Source organism: Pinus tabuliformis, chromosome 3_1 (assembly GCF_031772625.1).
Source record: "Pinus tabuliformis cultivar Carrire ecotype Pingquan chromosome 3_1, CPIR1, whole genome shotgun sequence".
Classification (NCBI taxonomy): Eukaryota; Viridiplantae; Streptophyta; class Pinopsida; order Pinales; family Pinaceae; genus Pinus; species Pinus tabuliformis.
In genome coordinates, this window is record NC_142301.1 from 311,915,890 (window position 1) to 311,932,980 (window position 17,091).

Sequence of the window (17,091 nt, forward strand, 5' to 3'; positions counted from 1 at the left end):
TCGCTAAAGTTTTTGGGATTAAAAATGAAATTAGAGCCCATCAACTTGAAAATGAGTTGCTTACTTTGGATCCTAATAATTTTTCTTGCATTGAAGATTTCTTGTCCAAATTCAAGACCCTTAGATATCTCTTGGAAGGTGTTAAGGTTAAGAAAGAAGATGGTAACCTTATTTATTCCATCCTTACTAAGTTGGGACCAGCCTACTCTGTATTTGTTTCCACTTTCCATTCTACAAGGGAAGCTTTCATTTGTCAAGGAAAAGACTACAAGGCCCCTTCCTTTGACTCCTTTTGTGATTCCTAAATAAGAGAACAAGAAAAACTCTTACACCTTGGTCTTCTTAATCTTGGAAACTCTTCCACGAAAGCATTAGCCGCCCAACAGCAACCAAATTCAAAGAATCCTAAGAAGTCATATCCTCAAAAGAATGGTCCTAAACCAACTCAGCCTCAAAATGAAAGATCATTTTAGCAAAATGATAGGACCAATAAAAACAAATGGAAGAAGACTGATAGACATTGTAACTTTTGTAATCGAGATGGCCACTTAGAATCTAAATGCTTTAAGAAGATGGAAGCCTTGGAAGCCGCAATGAAGAAACATAACATCCATGTGGAGCATTCTTCAACTTCAACTTCATCTTCAGGAATGGCACTTTCTGCATGTCGTTGTCAATCATCTCAGTCTGGTTATGCATTAAATGTATCTTCTTCTTCTCATTCTCATGAGTGGCTCATTGATTCTGGAGCCTCTTATCACATGGCCAAAAACCAAGCCATGTTTTCTTCTTTAAATGATTGTAACACCAAAAATATATATGTTGGTGATGATAGATCTCTTAATGTTGTAGGGACTGGAACTGTTCATCTAGACAATGGTCAGTTTAATTATGTACTATGTGTTCCAACCTTATCCTGCAACCTTCTATCTGTATATCACATAACTCATTCAGGTGAAGGTAAAATTGTTGAATTTTCACCTCATGATGTTGTAATCAAGGATCTAAAAGACCCTAAACAGATTCTAGCTACTGGTCTTGCTGATGATTCCACAAGGTTGTATAAGTTTCACAACTTTGGGTCATCAAATCTTCCCTCAGTATTTGTTGCTCATAATGATGAAGTGAGCAAACTTTGGCATGAGCAATTTGGTCACTTAAACTATCGCTCCCTTCAGTATCTATGTAAAGAAAATATGGTGACAGGTCTTCCTATGGTATCTTGCAGAGATGGTGTTTGTTCCAGATGTGTACTCGGAAAACATCATCGGGACAGTTTTGACAAACGTGCCTCTTGGCACGCCTCAGCCCCTTTACAGCTTGTGCACAGTGATTTATGTGGTCCACTTCCTGTTGCTTCATTCTCTGGCTGCAAGTATTTCTTAACTTTCATTGATGATTTCTCCAGACGCACTTGGGTATACTTCTTAAAACTCAAGAGCGAAGTATTTAACACATTTTTGGCCTTCAAAGCCTTTGTTGAAAAACAATCTGGACATCAAATTCTTAAGCTAAGAACTGATAATGGTGGAGAATATGTTAAAAACACATTCATCAACTTTTGCACCGAAAATGGAATTCAAATGCAACATACTGTTCCATACACTCCACAACAAAATGGTGTAGCTGAAAGGAAAAATCGCACCTTAAAGGAAATGACTAATTGTATGCTGCAATCTAAAGGACTCAGTCTTAGTTTTTGGGCCGAAGCAATTAATTGTGCAAATTATATAATCAATCGCACTCCTACTAAGGTTCTAGAGAATATCACTCCAGAAGAAGCTTGGAGTTCCATTAAACCAGATGTAAGTCAGTTTCGTGTTTTTGGAAGTGAAGCATGGGCCCATATTCCAGATGAAAAGCATAAAGCTTTAGAACCTAAGAGTGAGAAATGTACTTTTGTTGGATATTCTGAAGATGTAAAAGGTTATAGACTTATTCCATTTAAGTCCAAAAATGTTATCATTAGAAGAGATGTAAAATTTGATGAAAATAAATCGACCTGCAAGCCTAGTCCGGCGGATGTGCCACCTCTTCCTATCTCTTCTACTTTTGAAAACATTTCTTCTTCAGATGATGAAAGTGAGGATGATAATCCTTCCCCACCTTCTCAGGATCCTCAACTTCCAAGATGGGTCCATGCTACACCGGATGCAGCAGGTGATCTTGTCGGTGATCCTACAGATCAGCGACGTACACGTTCTCAGTTTGAAAGAGCCTCTTCTTTACTGGCTCAAGCTCCAGTAAATCATGATCCTGACACTTTTGCAGAAGCTTCAGGCCATCCACATTGGGAAGCAGCTATGAATGAAGAATATCATTCATTGTTGGCAAATGATACATGGGATCTTGTTCCTTTACCAAAGGGACGCAAACTTGTTAGATGTAAATGGGTTTACAGAACCAAGTATGGACCAGATGGGAAAGTTGATAAACATAAAGCTCGTCTTGTTGCTAAGGGCTTTTCACAGGTTGAAGGCATTGACTACACTGAAACCTTCTCCCCTGTTGCCAAAATGAACTCTATCCGCCTTGTTCTTTCCCTTGCTGCCTCTTTAAAATGGGAAGTCCATCAGATGGATGTTAAATCTGCCTTCTTGCATGGGGACTTGCAGGAAGAAATCTATATGGAACAACCCATTGGCTTCATACAAACAGACTCCAGCCTTGTTTGTCGACTTAAGAAATCCCTTTATGGTCTCAAGCAAGCTCCTCGGGCTTGGCATGCCAAAATGGATAGCTTTCTTTTAGAATCTGGCTTCTCTAGGTGTTATTCTGAAAATACTGTCTACACCAAGAAAGTGGGCAACTCTCTTATCATCCTTGTTCTTTATGTTGATGATCTTATTCTTACTGGTAGTGATCCCAACCTTATAAACCATGTGAAGTCCAGCCTTAAAAAGAAATTTGAAATGACAAACTTAGGACACTTACACTATTTTCTCGGTCTTCAAGTCTTGCAATCCAAGGAGGGTATTTTCCTTTCCCAGTCCAAGTATGCTTGTGATATTCTTCGTCATTTTCACATGGAAGACTGTAAGCCAGCCCCTTCTCCCTTTCAGTTTGGAGTCAAACTTTCAGTCTCTTGTACTTCTCCTGAAGTTGATGCTACCTTATACCGTCAACTTGTAGGAAAACTCTTGTATTTAACCCATACTCATCCTGACCTTTCCTTTGTTGTTGGCGTTGTTGCTCGTTTTATGCAAAACCCCCGTGAAAGTCATTGGAAAGCAGCTAAAAGAATACTTCGTTATGTTCGAGGTACAGTACAGTTTGGGATTCATTACAGTGCCAAAGCAGCTCCTCTATTAGTCGGTTTCACTGATTCTGATTGGGCTGGTGACCCTGATGATCGAAAGTCTACTGCCGGTTATGTCTTCACTCTTGGTTCAGGACCTATTACATGGGCTTGTAAGAAACAGGCTGCCATTTCTCTTTCGTCAGCAGAAGCAGAGTATCGTGGTGCCGTGGAAGCTAGTAAGGAAGCCTTGTGGCTTCGTTAGATCCTATCAGAGTTTGGCTTTGAGCAGCAGCATCCAACCACACTTTGGTGTGATAATCAAAGTGCCATTCAGCTATGCAAAGATCCAGTCCAGCATCAGCGCAGCAAACACATTGAACTACACATGCACTTCATCAGAAAGCTCATTCATGACCATGTTCTTGAAGTGCAATATTGTCCAACAGATGATCAGGTTGCAGACATCTTCACAAAGGCTCTCGCAGAGGCGAAGTTCACTAAACTTCGATATATGCTTGGAGTTCAGGAAGTTGTCACTAAGGGGGGATAGGCTCTAGTGCCTCCTTCCTTCTCCTATTGTGTCATATTTGTAAATCCTTCAATCCTATCCCAAGTTGTTCTTAAGGGGGGATGTTAGGATATTCTGACACATAGGATATAGTTAAGTTCAACTTGGTCTAGTGTAGAGTTAGGTAAAGTGTGTTTCTTTACCGTTGTACATTTTGTAACTTACAATCCGATGGTCACGATATGTAGTGATCCGACGGTTCATTCTCTCCTCGGTATTACCGACACTTGATCCGTGGCTTGACACCCGATTGGTCCATGAGTTCTATTTAAAGTGCATGGAGGGTCATTGTTCGAGTAATCCGTGCATGAGAGAAGCTTATGTAAATTTTCATTCTTTGATTAATAAATTGCCTGTAGTAGCCACGTTGGCGCAGGCCGTGGACTGTTTCCCTCTTTGATGGTTTTAACCACGTCAAAAATACTGGTGTATTGATCTGTGATCTAGTTGTGAGCGGTGTCCTTTTGGTGTTCTTTCTAAGGAACTTACCTTGTAAATTCCTACACTTAAGACTTATGACACTTCTATCATCCAACATACGATCCCAATGATAGATGATAAACAACCTGTCCAGCAAAAGGTGAGAAAGATCCAACCTAACCTGGAAAACTAGATTAAATATGAGCTCAATAAGTTATTGAAAGCCAAAATCATTTTTCCCGCTCGACATTCTAAATGGGTTTCCAATATGGTTCCCGTTAGAAATAAAAACAGAGATATTAGAATTTGCATTAAATTTTGAAATCTTAACGAAGCTTACCAAAAGGATAATTTTCCTTTGCCTCCCATGGAGCAAATATTACAAGCAGTTGCAGGATCAGAATTAATGTCCTTTTGGATGGTTTCTCCAGCTACAACCAAGTTTTGGTCCACCCTGATGATCAATTAAAGACTACATTCATAACCAAATGAGGCACTTATGCATATTAAAATATGCCTTTCGATCTGATCAATTTTGGCGCCACATTTCAAAGAGCCATGGACATCGCATTTAAGGTATTAGTAAAGAAATCAGTAGTAATCTACTTGTATGATATAACTGTATATTCCAAAAAACGAGGTAATCATCTCAAAGATTTGAAACAGATCTTCCAACGTTGCCAAAGGTACAAAATTTCACTTAACCTGATAAAGTCCTTTTTTGCATTAAGTGAAGGAAAACTGCTTGGATTTATAGTGTCAAAATCTGGAATCCATACTGATCCCGACAGAATCAAGGAGATTTCTGAAATACCCTTGCCTCACAACAAGAAAGCTATGCAATCCTTCCTTGGCCAAATTAATTTTGTAAAGAGATTTGTTCTCTACTTTTCAAGAATCGTATCTAACTTACACGCAATGCTTAAAAAGAATTCAATCTTCAAATGGGGCTAAGACGAATATGAAGCATTCAATCTGATTAAACAAGCGATTATTAACGCCCCATCTTTAGCCACTCCAAATTTCTACGATCCTTTCATTTTATGTACATTTACCTCTGATAGATCATATGCTGCGGTACTCACTCAAGCAAATCAAGATAAGAAGGAAGCCCCAATTGCTTTTTTCAGTTCAAATCTACAAGGGGCCAAATTAAATTATTCTGATGTCGAGAAGCAAGTTTATGTTGTTTTCAAAGCGATCAAACATTTCAGACCCTTCTTACTTAAAACCCACACAAAAATATTTGTGTCGTTTCGAGTGGTAAGAAATATTTTAGTATAGAAAGATGTGGGTGAAAAGAGAGCAGATTGGGTTACTACCTTACAAGAATACAACGTCAAGATTAAACCAACAAATATTATAAAAGGTCAAGGTTTTTGTAAAATCCTGGCCAGAGCATCGCTTGTTTTTGAAATACCGTCTTCAGAAGTACAAATGTATGAGGTAAGCCTAAATGATATTGAATCATTGTACGTTAATATCATATTTTATCTAAAGAATGGATATGCTCCTTCAAAATTAGATTATACAAAGAAAAGAGCCCTAAGGTTGAAGGCTAAGCAATATCAACTCGTAAACGATGTACTTTTTAAGATAAATTATGATTATGTTCTCCTTCGATGTCTTGAGAAAGCTGAAGCTGAAAAAGTGTTGTAGGAACTCCATGATGGACCAGCAGGTGGACATTATGCTGGAGATACTAAAACACAAAATATTGCACGCAGGATACTATTGGCCTACACTATTTAAATATGTGCATAGCTACGTGAGGAAATGTCAAGTTTGTCAAATTGCTGCTGGAAGACAAAAGAAACCATCATTGCCTTTGCAACCAGTCAATATTGATCAACCTTTTGATCAATGGGGATTAGATATAATAGGGGAGATCGTTCCTCACTCTTCTAAACATCATAGATATATCCTTACAGCTATAGATTATTTTACTAAATGGGTAGAGGCAGTTCCTCTCAAGGCAGCCAATGCCAAACACATCATCGATTTCATAGATTAGTTCATAATCACCAGGTTTGGTTTAACCTTTGCATTAATGTTTGATAATGCATCATATTTTTCTGGCAATGCTATGACTGAATTTGCGCTCAAAAGAGGTTTTAAGCTTAAATACTCTGCCAATTATTATCCTCAAGGGAACGAGTTAGCTGAATCAACAAATAAAAACTTAATTAGAATCATTAAGCGAACCATTGATCAAACTCATAAGAATTGGCACAAATCTTTAACATACGCTCTATGGGCAGATCGAATAATGCAGAAAGCCTCCATTGGCACTTCTCCCTTTAATTTGGTTTATGGGAAAGGCGTGGTCCTTCCAACTCATCTAGCGATTCCCTCATTGGCCTTAGTTCAATTTATCGACGAAACACCAACTTCTTCCTTACAACTAAGGCAGCTGTAAATCCTTAAGCTAGAAGAGCAAAGAGAACAGGCTAAAATAACTCATGCACATCACCAAGCATTAGTAAAAGCATCTTTTGACTCAAACATGATGTCCAGTAAAGACTTTCAGATAGGGGATCTAGTTTTAAAATGGGATAAGGCTCATGAGGAAAAGGACAAACATACAAAGTTTCAACGAATGTGGCTTTGGCCTTTCCAAATCGTAGAAATCTTAGGCCCATCTACTTTTATGTTACAGGATTTAACAGGAAAAAGAAAATATTTACCTGTTAACGGACAAATCCTCAAAAAACACTTTCCATAGGAGATCATTCTTCTGTATTTTTGTAAATTAGCTTTTCCTTTATTTTGATAATAAAACCAGTTGTAAATGGTTACATTTGGAATTCACAAAAAAGACAAGTATTTCTTTTAAAATTTTGTTTTTTCGCTTGTATAAATAGGACTGATTTAGAAAATTGAACATTATTATTGAAAGATACAGTCAAAGGGCTATAAGCTTCAAAACAATACTAGTTTCAACTTTGTAAATTTTGATAAAAATCGACCTTTAGTTGGAATTTGTTTTATATCAGTCAAATGAAAAGTATCAATAACAAAATGAAGATTCTCTATAGAAAGGCTCTTTCCAAAAAAATCTACCATTGTCATCCAGAGCTATTATTAAGGAAACAACGACTTCCTCCCCACCTAGAGAATTATGAGCTTCAAGGAATAATCCAGAGATACACTTTAACTTAAAGAATAAGAGGTCTCATCACCAGCCGACTTATCATGATCATAGATATTATAGCTTGTTGACTTTGCCAAAAATGCATACCACAACAGGGCAATGACTCGAGATTGTTGTAATCAAAAGACAAGGGGTCTCATCACGAGCCAGCTTGCTCAGCAAAGTTATAAATCAAGTGAGTGGCACTGTCATAATTTGGCTACCAAACTAAGGCATTGTTCTTTAAGGATTAAAAGAAAATAAAAAGCAATAAGTGTGAATATGGATTTCCCTTTGAAAATTGTATATTTCTCTAAATAGGATACATGATCATTGTTGGGTAACAGGTAACCCTGTCGAGGCTATAAACGCCTGCTGGCAGCAGAGGCTCTACCTACGAAAAATGAGCATATTTAAAACTGATTTACAAATAAGCCTTTGTTTTTATCTTTAAAACCAAGTAGAGGCTGATGTAAATACAATGACTAGATTTAGGAAGTAAATAAACAAAGTTGACATAGAAGAAACAAACTATCATTTACAGTTGAAAGCATGGTGTACTTTATCTTTCTATAATAAAGTTTCATTTTCTGGAAAATTTTGTGTATTGGAAGTTTAGAAAATTCAAAAGAAAAGCAGAGATAATTGGTTCTTCCAAGTGAATAGCCAATTGTTGTGGCCAACAACAACCCCCATTCTTATTTGGTTTTATTTATAAATACTAAATAAGTGGGGACCCTTATCCATAAAATTCAAAAAAAATAAGTTAGGACTTGTATTTCCTTTTTGAATAAATCTTACTATCATAAAACCTAGGAGAATACCCGAAAATCCCAAAAAGACTTGAGTTTTATGATAAGTTCAAACAAAACCATTCCCTTAATAAAAGACGTTGCATCACAAAAAGGTAATGGATGCCTTCCTACAAGCGGAATCTAAGATTGCGAAATTGCAATGCGAAATCACGCATCAAAAGACCCTCATTGCATCGCATGCCTCAAATATCACTTATGCTGAAATGCCTCAAACCGCCGAAATGCGATGGCACATCTCGCAAATCGCATTTTGTAGAAAACACATTGTAACAGATGATTGCCACACGCAACGAATTTGCGATATTGCGAAGTAAATCACAAAATTGCCTTATCACAGATCTACAGGGCTCGTTGTTTAAGAAAGCTTTTTCCATAAACTGATGCCCAGTTATGCGCGTTAATGTTAATTAATGAGTTAGTTGGAAATCATTAATGAAATATGGTTTTGATCTGATCGAGGATCCATTTCACGTAGGGTGATATATTTTATATGTTTTCGGCATTTAAAGCTTTCCCGTCACCTTTTTTTTTCTTATCATTACTCTTGCCTCATTTGTAAACTGCAGGAGCGAAAAGTAGAGAAGTGTACGTAGCAGTGTTCAGAATATTATGGGAAAGAAGGGTAAAGCTCTGAGTTCTGAAGATAAAGAGATGACTTCCTTATACACAGACACCACTTGTAACAAAGATGTCAGTATTACTACTTTGGAAGGCATGTACAGTCTACTCGAGGAAGAAAATCCTAGGGTAATGGAGGTTATAGCTACTGCTGGCTCACATGGGTCATCTGAAGCATCTATTATAGAACTAGCATGTTCTTTCTTGCACCGGATAGCGGCGAGGCCCAAAATTATTCATACACGGACCTGGTCAAATGGGTACTGGATAGTGCTGATATCACGAATAGACAATTTAAGACTCAGAGCCAAGAACGTACAAATTCATTTTTTCCACAAAATTTAAGGTTTATATTAAAAGGCGCACAAGAGGAAAAAAATAGCATCAGGGAAGCCCGAATCAAGAAACCGAGGCAGTTTTCGATATCGCTAGGCAAAACCTCTTAAAATCGAAAGCCTCTAATCACTCAGTCACCTGTAAGCTTAGAAATTTGTAGGAAAAAGTGCTAATGGCAAAAGGAAAAACTTGAACTCGAAAACCAGTGGTATTTATCTTCAAGTAGTATGTAAATATCTACCAAATGTACAACATCCACATACAAGCTAGAGACAAAAGGCTCAAGAAAAAGCAGAGTCCATCAAAAGGTTAACCAAGTTGAATTGGGATTCTTACTAGACGTACTTGGTAAAACCACACAGCCAATGCATGACTCTCAAAGGTATCATTAATTCTGCCGAGAAGATGGCACCAACTCTTGCCGATTCCGTTTTTGCAGGACAACTAAAGTCGGAAGTCGGCCAACAAACTGTCCACAGGAAAATGTTGAATGCTTGCGACTACAAGGAACAGATACATAGATAGTTAGTTGTTAGTTTTAGTTTTAGATTCAGTTTTAATTTTAGTGTTGCTTTATTTTTTCCTAAAATGAGGACGGACATTTAAACCATATCCTACATTTTTGGAATAAATTATTTTTAGATTTAGCTAGTAGTATTTAAACCCTTCTCATGCATTTAGAGAAGGTCCTGAAATTTATCAAAAAATTGTCCTCAAAACATGCACTTTTTCACCCTCCGAGGAGGTTTTGATGAATGAATGGAACATGATTTATTGATATCTGCGTTTAATATCTACTACTGATGTTTCACTTTTGTACTCTTAGTGGATGTTGGATTAAGAAGATATAGATCATTATTGATGGAACTCATGAGTAGGACTCGTTATAAATGGTACTTTTATCTCTTAACAAATTCTTCTTATGTGTTATCGTGATATTCATGTTCAGTTATTTATGTATGAATGCTTAAATGCTTGAGTTATCATTTGGCACTTTTGTACAGTGATAGCCATTTATTTATGCTTAATATATGAGTGACTTATTATGCGATCACAACTGTTCAGCTAACTTTTTATATGAAACATTCATCTTTATTGAATTATTTTCTTATAGCGATTTAATGATCTTTATTACCAATTGCTGTAGAAACTATTTTAGATCGCATAATTGAAAGATCAAATCCCGGGGTAGTTTTAGAATTAGATATTTATGTTTATTAGAATACAATTGCATGTCCTTAAATTAGATTTAGAATAAAAGCATTTTACTTAGATGTTATTAGAAAGGAAATATCAATTCTCAACACACACACACATAAATTGGGAAACTGGTCCCATATCCCCAGTCGGACCCACTACACCAAATGGAAAAGGAGCTACTAACCAAGGTCCAGACCGGGTGGGTATCCCCCTTGTTGTAGACTTGATTTTCGGGGCTTCAACAGGATGTTGCCTCCGGGCCACATCACCCCTTCATTTTCCGAATCGCGATGAGGGAAAATAAAGTCTAATCTCGAACTTCCACGATGAGGGTTTCATCAGGCTAAATGGATAAAGTTTATTCTGCCAAGGCTATAAGATTGAGCCTCATCCTGCCTTTGTCATAAAACGACTCATAACATATTATTACCATGGACTGATTCAAGAAATCCTTCCAAACCATGAACTATGTGTTCGACCTTGAACTCGATGGTTTTCATGAATACTTTCCCCCCTTCTATGCCCATTTTCTTTCTCTAGCCACTTCGACCATGGATTGGCTATGATGGTTCCACGAATATCTGGATCTACACCAACGTTCAGTTATGGACCTTAAGGATTACTAAATAACCCATTGGTGTTATCCCTCCTGATCTTATGTTAGTGCCACTCTTCTCAAGTCCACGGGATACATGAGGTGCCATGAAGGCCACACGAAGATTGTCATTCCTCGAAGGGAAGGAGAAATCCTTTTGAGGATCCAAATGTAGGCATGTGCCTTATGGATATGGGTATTACGGTCAAGCTATCAACCCTCAAGCATTCCCTGCCTAGGGATAGGGAATTCCAGCCATGACTTCGTAGGTGGCCTTTCAGCCACTCCTTGCTAAGAACTTACAGTGAACTCGAGAAGAGCCTCTAGCTCTCCTGCCACATGCCAGGGAGAACCATGTAGTTCACAACAGCCTTACAAGTAAGACTGCACTTATTAAGGGTCTCAGGGGCATTTGGCTACTAGTGGTCATGTGCAACCATCCCTCTTGGATGAGATACTATCACCTTGAAATACCATGGCTATTATCAACCATTCAGGAAATAAGTAGTTGCATCTGATCTATATGAGATATTCCATAGGTTTAGGCTTCTAGCCTAAGGAGAATCCACCACTATGCAATGTAAGTCAATTCCTCCTATGAGGCCCTGCCCTACTTAAGAGTGCACATAGATCCTTTGGACCAAATTTTGATATAGTGAACATGTTGACCCAATACCAGGGTACTCGTCACAACAAGCTAAAGAAGCCCCTTATGTAAAATCACAGATTATTGAGTTGAGTAAGATAAATTAACTCAACATTATATAATGCAATGCAAAAAACAACAAAGACTAGTAACCAACACCTTCAACATACTACATGTAGACCCTGTCAACATAGGTAGTCTTCAATGTAACCATGAAACTATAATTAAAAGAAGTGATTATGTTAAGTATTACTACAATAGAATTGATATTCTTGCATAGTATTGGAGTGCCCTTAAACATCGCATGCCATATTAGTAATTCATGTGAATAATAAGAACACAATACATGTTCATTACATTTATATGCACCATTTCAATCCAAAAATGCAAACACATGTGCATTAGCACTACAAATACATAAGAACACTTATCTTACAATGTTTTGGGAAACTGAGTTTGGGACTATGACTCTCCACCCAACCATAGATACTTGCATCCAGTTCTCATTTTCATCTATCACCCCTAAGATAGATTCTAGAGACTGAGGGGTCTTGCTCAAAGGATTAAAACACCAACTGCCAAATAAATCAAGGACTCCAGAGGGCGTGCTTCCTCCACCAACCAGCCACTCAGTAGTTAACTGATATATAGGGAATATAGAGGCTAGTTGCCTCCACCCTCTAGTTGTTCAATGATATCCAACCAATAGATTTAGTGAATCCAGAGGCTTGCTGCCTCCACTAAAAATACCAAGGGAGTGCAGATAGAAAGTCTCCACCCTTAACACAAAACATAGTGGTTCCACCCACCTTGGGGAATCTAGAATCCACTATAAAACAAACAACATGAAAGTCTTTAGAGATCCTTATTTTAGGAAATCAAGAAATAACCCTCCACCCAAGTCATCAAAGGATTCTAGATAAAGACCATCTCCACCCTCTGGCTATACAAAGAATCGAGAGGTCATTGTTCCTTGCCTAGGAAAGATCTTCTTCATGCCAATATTTCCAACCAAACTGATATCATTGCCCTTTTTTTCTACCTTCTAGTCTCCCTTGTCATTCCCTCTCCTCTGCTTTATTTGTTGAATGATGATCAAATACCTATTTGAATGCATGCCCCCTCATTGTTCTCAAACCCTTCATAGGTCAAATTTTCTTTTGTTTTCTGCAACTATCTACACAACCTCCTAGCTCCATAAATTTATTGTCCTTTCTACCTTGTAAGTGATTCCAAGAAATAATGGCCTACGTACTTCTCTTGTAGCCCAATTAAACTTAGAAAACTAATCGCCTAAAAACACACTCACCAACCTTTAATGGCTATAAAAAACAATTCATATTTCCTACATAAGGAAACCTTATATGTCCCAAGAAAAAAACTTTCCTAGCCTCTAGAATCTGTGTCCCTTTTGACTCAACCTATTTTAATATATTTTGTAAAAAAAATTGCATTGCATTTCATGACGAAACTAGGGTTGATGTTGTCACAAACCCCTCCCCCTTAAGGGAACACCACCATTGGTGTTCTTCTACTCATATGTAACACATGAAACAAAATAAACACACATATTGTTTCATGGAGCTTTATATGTACAACTCTATATAATATTTACAATTATATACACATTTGCTTCAACCAACAAACAAAAATGGATAAATAATCTTCACAGCATCAGTCATTTCCCAAGTGGCTTCCTTCGGCCCAAAGTGCCTCCATTGCACTTTCACTTTGGCCATGACTTGATTCCGGAGCATCAGACTACTCACGTCTAGAATGCACAACGGCTCTAGTTGGAACTCTCCCTCTAGTTCCACCTATAGCACAAACCAATGAATCATGATAAAGTTACTAATCAAAGGATAGCTATTACCTAAAAACAAGAACTCTAGCAAAAAAACCCCAAAAAAAAACTTAAAACGAAAAGCGTTGATGTTGGAATGACATTTTTTTTGGGGTAAATTTTCAACGCTTTTTAAAAATGGCAGTAAAAACCATTTTTTGTGTGCAAAAGACACCCTCAAAACAGAAGTTGTTGATGTTGGAATAACATCTTTTTTTTGGGTAAATTTTCAACATTTTTTAATAATGACATTAAAGATAAAATATCATGACTCCGAAAAACTTTAAAGTTCCAATGATTTTCAAGCATGACATTAAAGATAAAATATCACGTCTTTCAAAAGTCTTAAAATTCCAGCAATTTTTAGGCAAGACATTAAATATAAAATATCACGTCTTTGAAAAACCTGAAAATTCCAACAATTTTCAGTCATCGTGCTAAAAAAAAATATTTATAATTGTTTTCAACCATAGCATTAAAGGTAAAATATCACAACTTAGAAAAACATTAAAATCTTGATAATTTTTCAACCATGGAATTAAAAACAAAGATTATGACTAAAAAAAAACCTTAAGTTTTGAAAATATTTCAAGCATGACATTATGAAAAAATTTATGACTAAAAAAGACTTTAAAAATGAACACTTGAATGAAAGAGTCATTATACCAAGAGTAATTTATTTTTAAAATGCTAAATGTATAACAATTTTCAAATCTTAGCCTAATATAACTTGACACATTGCAACAAAAATTTAAAAATCAACGATCAAATTGACACGTAGTGTCGGTGAATCCGACCCATTGTATTGAAAACTTAAAGACCGACTATGAAATTGACACATTGTAGGGGCATACTTGATTCATTATAACTCAAATTTTCAAATCAACAATCAAATTGTACATAATAGGATCGGGTTACTAGTCGAGCATCCACATAGACTTTGCAAAAAAAAAACCAAAATAATAAATAAATATATAAATGAAAAAATGAAAAATACAAAAGAAAACAAAAATTCAAATATTGAACGAAAATAAAAACAAAAACAAAAAGAAAAAAATACAAAATTAAAAGAATAATAATAAGAAGTAAGAAACATAAAAAAAAAATTTAAAAACATGACAAAAAAGGTCAAATATGAAAAATATATAAAAAGAAAAAAAAACAAAATTAACTTGTAAAAATTAAAAATTTAAACAAAATATAAAATATAAAATATAAAAAAATTTGGGGGAAAAAAAACATCAAAAACATTTATTTGAAGTTAGAAAAAAACCGCATAACTAGAAAAAAATCGAAAGTTTAAAAAAAATTTTAAAAGAAAAAAAAAAAGAATTGCCCCAAGTGGCGGCCAGGTCGATTACCAGAATCGACCTAAGTCACCCTCGACAATGGTCGTAGGGCTCGGGCTTGGGTAGGAGTGCCGCCCCTCCTCGGCATGAGGCCCTGTGGCCCTGGGCGGCAATGACCAAGCTCGAAATTCACAACCTAGGCCCTACGGCCTTGGGCGGCCATGGTTGAGCTCAACCTTCGCCGCAACTATTGCCGAGGGCAACTTAGGTCAATTCCCAAAAATGAACTAGTTTCCCAAGGCTACTGCCGGGGATCGACCTAGGTCACCGGGACAAAAAGAAAAATGATTCTTTTTAATCTCTTTTTTTTTTTTTTTTTTTTTTTTTAACTATTTCATTTAAAAAATAAAATTCTAACTTTAAAAAATTTTTTTTTTTTTTTTTTTTTTTTTTATACATTTTTATGGTTTATATATATATATATATGATTTCTTTTTTTGTCATGGTTTTTTATTTTTATTTTTATGTTTTATTACCAACATGAAAATCACCAACATTTAAAAAAAAATATCTACACTTAATACATTAAAAAATTTAAAGTGTAAAAAATAAAGCCTCTAAAGGAAAAGGGTTGATGTTGCATCAACACTTTTTAAAATAACATGAAAATCACTAACATCTAAAAAAAGGTTCATACTTGATACATAAAAACATTTAAAGTTTCAAAAATAAGCCCTCTAAAAAAATGGGTTGATGTTGCATCAACACTTTTCAAAATTAGCATGAAAATCACTAACATTTAAAAAAAATGTTACATAAGAAAATTTAATGTGTCAAAAATATGCTAAAAAATGTGTATTTTGAATAACCACTTTTCAAAATGAAGTGATTTTTTCACTACCTCAAAAAAGGGGTAATCGGTGATTTTCGCGTTTGATCGGTAACTATGTTTCACATGATTAGAATCATGTACATATATTTTAAGCAAAGAAACATGCAAAACATGATGAACTTTGAATAATGGATGTAAAGCCAAGCCTATAGACCACTGGTCCAATCCTCTCAAGGATCTCAAAAGGCCCACGATACTATTGTGCTAACTTGGCACATGACCCAATCCTTAAGGAACTCTTCTTGGTTTTTATTCTTAGGTAAACATTTTCCCCAACTTGGAGCTCATTATGCACCCTATGCTGTTCTGCATATCTTTTCTGCCTATCTTGTGTGACCAAATTTTGCTTGATGATCTAAATTTGCTACTCCATTTCCTTGAGCATATCATACCCAATAGGGACCTTGTTCACTGGATCACTCCAATTGATAGGAGTATTGCAACTACTCCCATAAAGTGCCTCAAATGAACTCATCCTTATGGTTTTTTTGTATCCATTGTTGTATGCAAACTCTACAAGTGGAAGATACTCCTCCCATTTCTTGGGCTGATGCATTACATACATCCTCAACATATCTTCGCGGATCATATTTATCCTCTCTAATTTCCCGTCCTTTTGTGGATGACAGGTTGTATTGAATGCCAATTCTGTCCCCAAACCCAAACAATTCCTTCCAAAATCTTGAAGTGAACTTAGCATCTCTATCTGAAATAATTTTCTTGGGAATTCCATGTAGTCTCAGAATCTCCTTTATGAATATGTGTGCCATATCACTGGCCGAATTAGTGGATTTGATTGCTAAAAAATGAGCCACCTTGCTCAATCTGTCAACAACCTCCATAACTGCATCATGTTTCCTCGAGGTTCTAACAAAAACCTATAATGAAATCCATGGTGATCACCTCCTATTTCCATTCTAGAATGGGAATGGGTTGCAATAATCCTACTAGATGCTTACATTCAACCTTCACTTGCTGACATTCTATACATTTAGCCACAAAATCAACCACTTCTTTCTTCAAATTCGACCAATAGTAGAAAATTTTAATGGTTGTGAGAGTCTTTGGTAACCTAGATGGCCTAAATATGGCTTGACATAGAACTCTCTCATTATGAGCCTCTTCAATTCATCATCGTTTGGCACATAAATTGTGTCCTTGAACCTAATTAGGCCATCATAATTGAGTTGATATTCGTCATCCCCGCCATATTGTAGCAACTTTTCTCTCATTTGTTCATATTTTTCATCATGTTGTCCTACATTCTTGACCCTCTCTACCACGTCCATTTTGTAAGATCTTATGGTTGCCAAGTGATTTACTTGAATTCTCTTACTAAGTGCGTCAACAACCCTATTGTCTTTTCCTTTGATGTAATTGATTTCAAATTCAAACTCGCTAGGTATGTCCAACCATCTTGCCTGCCTTGCATTCAACTTGGGTTGCTCAAATAAATACTTGAGCCCACCATGGTCTGTCATAAGTGTAAATTTTC